The following is a 7911-nucleotide window of genomic DNA, read 5'->3' on the forward strand; positions in this document are numbered from 1 at the left end:
CCTCCATGAAAGCATTCCAAAGATTCCTATGTCCTGAGAAGTGAGGCTGTGTCCTGTTAAGTCATGCCCAAGGTTTAACTTCAGGATGGAGGGAGATTGCAACGGTGCAGGTGTTACAGACTTCTTGTGCGAAATTCAGGAATCTCATAAAGGAGTGGAAAACTGAGGGGCGCCTGGGTGGCACAGCGGTTAAGCGTCTGCCTTCGGCTCAGGGCGTGATCCCGGCGTTATGGGATCGAGCCCCACATCAGGCTCCTCCGCTATGAGCCTGCTTCTTCCTCTCCCACTCCCCCTGCTTGTGTTCCCTCTCTCGCTGACTGTCTCTATGTCTGTCGAATAAATAAATAAAATCTTAAAAAAAAAAAAAAAAGGAGTGGAAAACTGAGATCTAGAATGGGGAAATTGGCAGCTGTTCTGAGCGTAGAGGTTCTCTTAAACTCTTCAGGCTGGCTGCAGAAGCCATTTCTCTTTAATAGAATACCCTACCACTTCTGGAAACTGTGCAGGTTCCTTCCATGAGACAGTTGCCTTTCAGGATCATACTGGGCCTTCTCCAAAACTACCATCCCTCTCCTCATTTCCTCCATTGATATTTAATGTAGCTAATGATGGATTTAGTTCTATAATTTCATTATTTATGTTTGGTCCCTCTTTTTTTGTTCTCTGATTTTTTGCCCCTTTTCTATTGAATTTGAGTATTTTTAGAATTCCACTTTAATTGAGCTGTTGGCTTTTTAGCAATATCTCTTTGCATTATATGTATAGCAGTTGCTAGAGCAACTACCTCAGTATACATCTTCAACTTTTCACCTTGTAGTTGGAATTAATAAGGTACCATTTCACACAAAATGTTAAAACCTTGCAACCATAAAAGTCCACTTCCCTCCTGCCTGACACTGTTCTTTTTGTTTTAATTGTTATATGTGCATTATACATCCAAGACGAGGTCATTTTTGGTTTCTGCTTGTTATGGACTGAATGTTTGTGTCCCGCCAGAATTCATTTGTTGAAAGCCAGCCTCCCCATATGATGGTAGTAGAGGTTGGGGCCCTTGGGAATGGACTAGGATGACATGTGGTCATGGGGTGTGGCCTCTACTTGCTCTATATTTGATGTTAGTGTTGCCACCTGACTTGTGCGGTGTCACACTTCCATCATCTCCTTTGGCCTTCGTGAGAGCAGTTCCATAGTGTCTCCTCCCATTAGTCTTGGCCTACAGAGGACAGTCACCACTGAGCTTGCTTGTGCCTGTGCTCCCCTCGCTGGTATGTTTCTTCCCATTTTAGTGTCCCCTGGGCCCTACAGAGTTGGCATGGTCTCTTTGAGAGGACCAGCCCTGTGACCCAGCAATCCCATTCTTCTTTGTAACTCCTGAAGCTTTGGTTTTAAAATTGTAGGATGACATCTATTAATAGGCTGTTCTTTCAGTGGATTTGGGCAAAACATGTTCATATGCAAGGCTGAAATAGAATATAAAACGCATTATAAATAGTGAGGGTGTCTTTCCAGGAAGTTTTTTAGGATATATTTCAGTTGTATTTGTATATACTATACGTATTTTTTCCTTCTGTCTATAATGCTTTTACTCTAGATAGCGATGTGGCTCATCTGATTATATCCTTACAGTGTTTTCTCAAGTATAATGTCATTCAAGGACTTACTTGACCGCCCCCCCCCCCGCCGCCATCAGTTTTCTAGCTTGCTTTGTTAGGTTTTTATCCTAGAACTTACCACAGTCTGCCATAACAAGTATCTTACTTTTTGACCCCCTACCTGCCCTGTCTTCCCCAACTAGAAATAAACCTCTGTGAGTGCATGGAGTTTTCTTTTGTTCACTGCTATAAACCCCATGCCCATGCCAAGAATAGTGCCTGGTACATAGTAAGTGTTCAAACGTTGTTGAAGGTATGACCACATTTAAGCTCTTATTGCTGTCGGAGAAGACTGCATTGCTTAAAGGGAACTGAAGTTAAAAAAATAGAAAAAAAACTTGTTTAGCGAAACTCTCATAATGTGTCCAAGACTTAGTAAGTGCTCATATCAATAAGTAAAAGGGTAAAATAGAATTGATTAGAAAATAACATCATGGGTAGAGATGATATTGTTTCATGCAACAGTGTTTCAAGTTGATATGCAAGCATTCGTGAATATGTATGTAAATATATATAATTATATGTATATTTGCATTTGTCATGTATTCACATATCATATATTCCGACATATCCACAAAGTTCACTTTCTCATTCTTCAGTCAGCTATTTGCTGAACTTTACTTTTTCTCAGACCTTCTCTGACCCCGTTACAATTGAATTCCCTCTTTGTAATTCACTTTTTTTTTTTTACAATAACACTGGCCATCTTGTGTACTATATATGTAACCTTTTTATATTTCCTTAACTCTGTTCCTCCCCCAACACCCTGCCCGCCACAATACAAGTGTTACTAAGGTAGAGCTGTTTTTATTCACTACTATTTCCACGGTGCCTAAAATAGTTCGCGATGAATGGTAGATACTTAGTTTCATGAATGAATTAAGTTTGTGTAGGTGTGTTGATCATGAAATATAAATTATTTCTTATAGTGTGGAAGTTTTTTTAAATGTTTAAACACTCTATAAAGAAATTTTTACTCATTGCAAAAGTATGGGCAATAATTATATTTAACTATATTAGTGAATTCTCTTATTCTTTCATATGGTGAAATTACATTTCACTAATAATAAAAAATTGGAAGCTAAAAGTTCAACAACTGAAAAGATTCTTGTAGTTTTATAAAGTATCATATTATGTAATAGTTTAATAATCAAGTTATATACATAGATCAATATGGATAAGTCTCAAAACCATAGAATTGAATAGTAAGTTTCAGAGCTTACATGTTACCACTGATAGAAAAATTGCAAAGCAAATAATATAGATTATTTCTAGATACGAACTCTAGATATAAAGTAAGAGTATAAGTAAATGGAAAATAAACAAGTTTAGAATAGTTTAGAGTGGAAAGGTAGTTTGGGGAATGATTTTGCAAAGATACCATGGCTTTTATTTTTGTAACCTTTTACTTGTTAGCAGGGGAATAGCTGTTCATGTTATTCTCCCTTCTTTTCTGTTTTATGAAATATATTTTTTTTAAATGACCAGGCTTCCAATAGCCTGAAAAAGGTTATCTGTAGCACAGAAACTTGCACCTCACCTGGTCCTAGTGCTTTTCTGGGAATTGGACTGGTGACACCAAGGGCACATGTCATGGAGGTTTCCAGAAATGGCAGTTCTCTAGATTCATGGCATGAACATTTTGCTCCTAGAAGAGGCAGGGATGGCCTGAGGTACTGGTATCACCTACCACCTCTGGCTGCTCTCAGTTTCTTCAGGGGGAGATTTTGGTCAATCTTAAGCTCCCCTAAGGAGGATTCTAGGATGAAAGAGATTGACAGGCACTATGTGGAACGCTGAGGCCAGTCTTGTCACAGACATGTGAGATGGGATGGTCACAGTCTTGCAAGGACTCCCCCCAGGGTGTGTTGAGAGTTTGAGGCGAAAGAGAAGTTCAAGCCAAGGGAATGATGAGATGATGAGATGTTGTTCATGGTGTTGGAGCCTCTGAACAGATGTTTATAATTAGGGAGTCCATATTCTGTCAAAAAGTTAATTAAGAGATACTCTGTACACAAATTTACTCATACCAGATAGTTGTGCTAAAATATAGAATTCGTTTATGAGGATAAATGGGAAATTATAGACACAATGAGAACAGTGAATCTTAACTATTCTGTTTTTTTAGGTAAACTTAGTAGTTTGGGAGCTAACAGAAATCAGTCTGGGAAGTCTACCTTTAAGTAGCCTATGCAGGACATCAGAAAATATAAATTTTTATGGATTCTCTGAAGAAAAAAAGAGAGTTTAACTGTTAAGTATATTCACAGGTTGACTCTATATAATGTCATTGTTCTTCTGGTAGCAACTCCACATTAGTTAGATCTGTATCATTTTCCTCATTAGAAATTCTCAGTTTCGGGGCGCCTGGGTGGCACAGCAGTTAAGCGTCTGCCTTCGGCTCAGGGCGTGATCCCGGAGTTATGGGATCGAGCCCCACATCAGGCTCCTCCACTGTGAGCCTGCTTCTTCCTCTCCCACTTCCCCTGCTTGTGTTCCCTCTCTCGCTGGCTGTCTCTATCTCTGTCAAATAAATAAATAAAATCTTTAAAAAAAAAAAAAAGAAATTCTCAGTTTCTCTCATTTTGGTCAAAACAGTTTTGACCCCGAAGTCTTGAGTCTCTTCAGTGCAGAATCACCCTTTATTGTTGGCTGAGCATACTGGAGGTGTAGCAGCCGTTAAGCACCTGGGAATCAGACGTATATAAGGATTCTTTCTGTGCAATATTCAACATCAATGTTATTTCTTGGTATTACTCTAATGAATGGATGTATTTTAAGTCTGTGGGGCCTTTACAACTTAAGCTGCTTTGTCCATTTGTTTCAAAGGCAGAAATAAATGGATCAGGGGTGCCTGGGTGGCACAGCGGTTAAGCATCTGCCCTCAGCTCAGGGCGTGATCCCGGCGTTATGGGATCGAGCCCCACATCAGGCTCTTCTGCTATGAGCCTGCTTCTTCCTCTCCCACTCCCCCTGCTTGTGTTCCCTCTCTCGCTGGCTGTCTCTATCTCTGTCGAATAAATAAATAAAATCTTTAAAAAAATAATAAATGGATCAAATATTCTGGTAATTTTGATCCATGGTTTTATTCTTGCAGCACTTATTATTAAGCATATAAATACAGGAAATGATCCTTTCCAGTGTGATTTTAAGACTGACATTGATTGGTGTCTGTTTTAACATATATAATCTTATTATGGAACATGGAGAGGTGTTTCTGGTGATTTCACTTTTGGAAATGCAGTTCTTACCTTTCAGGCATATGATAGTTTACATGACATTAGATATTTGATAATCTCAATTTATGAGGGGAAAATTCAGGCTATTTTTTAGATCATTTAGTAACAATTTCATGAGACTTTACAGGGATTTTAAAAGTATAGATCACATTGCCATTATCATGAGGAATGGTCATAGAACCTTAGGCTAAGCTATTTTGAGCTTTTCTTTTAAAGATTTTATTTCTTTATTTGACAGAGAGAGAGAGACAGCCAGTGAGAGAGGGAACACAGGCAGGGGGAGTGAGAGAGGAAGAAGCAGCCTCCCAGCGGAGAAGCCTGATGCGGGGCTCGATCCCAGAATGCCGGGATCACGCCCTGAGCCGAAAGCAGACGCTTAACAACTGAGCCACCCAGGTGCCCCTATTTTGAGCTTTTCTGAAAGTGTCATGTATTAATCACATTTTTTTCCTGTATTTTATGTTTGGCAACTTTTTTTTTTTTTTTAAAAGATTTTATTTGTTTATTTGACAGAGATAGAGACAGCCAGCGAGAGAGGGAACACAAGCAGGGGGAGTGGGAGAGGAAGAAGCAGGCTCACAGCAGAGGAGCCTGATGTGGGGGCTCGATCCCATGACGCCGGGATCACGCCCTGAGCCAAAGGCAGACGCTTAACCGCTGTGCCACCCAGGCGCCCCTTATGTTTGGCAACTTTAAAAAGCTTGCTGGCCAGGGAGAGTCTGCCTCTTTTAGAGATGGCAAAGGGCTGGGCGTGGAGCTCATCTTTCAAATGCAAACCAACTCATCCCAGCCCCTAATGTCCTCCTCTCTCTCACAGCAACCCAGTGCTTGCCCTGCCTTATATCAACCAGACAACCTGAAATACCCCTTTGGCCCAGAGCTATAATGCTCCATGAGGAAGGGTCCCAAGCCACGTCTGGACTTTACAGATAAAGCAAGATCTGGTCACCTGTTGAATCTCTTAGATAGAATCTTTATTGTAAAAAAATGTCTGGACAATATCCCTGTCATAGTGGTTTAATCTTTTTAATTTTCGGCGTACAGCTGTCGTTGGGGTAGCAGCACGAGACATGTAGTTGAGCTAGGATTGCTTCTCTTTCATGGGGGTAGATTGTTGTATATGGGTAAATGCTTTTTAGACATCAGATGAAACAGTGGTCATTGTGTGTTCTTAATGTGGTAAAACTTCTAAAGGCTTCATATGCTGCATATAACTTTGAGAAAGAAGAGACTCAGCAATTCCTAAAACAAGCTTGACTTATGGCTCACTTTCTGTTTCAGTTATCTATTACTGTGTAACAAAAACACCCAAAACAGTGGCTGAAAATGACTATTTCTTGTAGGTGGAGTGGGTAGTTTCTCTGTGCACCTGGCACTAGCTGAAGTCTTGTTTGGCTGGCTAAATTCAGCCAGTGATGGCACTGGGGCTGGTCTAAAGAAACTTTGCTCCCATGTCTGGAATGATACAAGGCTTTCTCCTCATAGCTTGGGCTTCTTCACAGCTTGGTAATTTCAGACTAGTTAAACTTTCTGCATGATGATTAGCTTCAAGAAGGAACGTGGAAACTGCCAAACTTCCTAAAGGGTTGGCCCGGAACTTCTGCCATATTCTCTCAAATCAAAGCAAGTCACAAGGCCAGTGCAGATTGCAGAGGATGAGAAAAAAAAGAATAGCTTTTTAGAATGGAATAAGAGAAGGAATTGGTATTGTCTTCCTTTGACCATCATACCACCATACCAAAGAAGGGCTAGACTTCTAAATCAGTCCAGGAAAGTAAGAAATGATACAAGGTTTGGGAAATAGATTCAGGGATTGGTGGGCTTTCAAAAAAAGTAATGTTGAGGGACTGGCTGCCTGGCTTTCAGTTGTAAAAGTGTGATCACCGGAGTGAGGCTGTAGCTGACTTTCTGACTTTCCAGAACATGGTCATCATCATGCTGTTGCTGATTGGCCTTCAGAAATGTGGAGCTGTTGGGTTGGCTGGCCTTCATAAGCATGTGTTCTGATGAAACACCCATCATTTGATCTGGTGATCAGTTGTCTCTGATCCATCGATTCTTATGGTTACTAATTCATGGATTAAAACTGGCCAAGAGGCAGGCAGTCTCCCTCCATCCTTCTTGAGTTTGAAGACCAGGAATATTTTATTCTCATCAGAGTATTTTTTTTGTAAGATTTTATTTATTTATTTGACAGACAGGGAGAGAGGGAACACAAGCAGGGGGAGTGGGAGAGGAAGAAGCAGGCTTCCAGCGGAGGAGCCTGATGTGGGGCTCGATCCCAGACCACTGGGATCACGCCCTGAGCCGAAGGCAGACACTTAACAACTGAGCTACCTGGCACCCCATCATCAGAGTATTTTTAAAGTCTTTTCATTAGTACAGACTTTATTCTTAATGACAGGGTTAGCAGAGTTATTGGATTTTCCTCAAAAAGCAATAATTTTTATTTAATTTTTTATTGAGAAGCCAGGGGAAATGAGGAAACATTTGCTTTCACAGCAGGTTGAAATAAAGAACTACTCTAAAGGCATAGCTATGATCAAGATGGCATGCTCATGTCAGTGTTGGGTAGATATTGGTAACAATATTTATTGTATTTGAGCATTCAGAAGTTATATAGATAACAAAGAGATTACTAAATGTCACAGTAGGTGCTCATTAGTGGTAAACAGCAGACGAATCAAGGCATGTTTAAGAAGTTGAGCATCACGAAAGTCATCGTTTGGAAGGGACGGAAAGGTGGCAGGATTTAGATCAGAACAGCATTTGACAATCATGAAGTTTAGGGAATAAAATAATTTTACTAGTACTGTAGTAATACTACTAATGTAGATTACTAGTAAGGTAGCTGGTGGAGTTGGGTATTGTAAGGTTTTTGTTGTTATTAGGTTATGCTAGTTAAGTATGACAAAGATGGTCATGAGATAGTGAGAAAATTATAAAATGATATAGGGAAAATTGGCCATTGACTTGGAAGAAAATAAGGGAATATTTTTAAAGTAGGGACCAGTTAACAA

Source organism: Ailuropoda melanoleuca, chromosome 6, assembly GCF_002007445.2.
Source record: "Ailuropoda melanoleuca isolate Jingjing chromosome 6, ASM200744v2, whole genome shotgun sequence".
NCBI classification, from domain to species: Eukaryota; Metazoa; Chordata; class Mammalia; order Carnivora; family Ursidae; genus Ailuropoda; species Ailuropoda melanoleuca.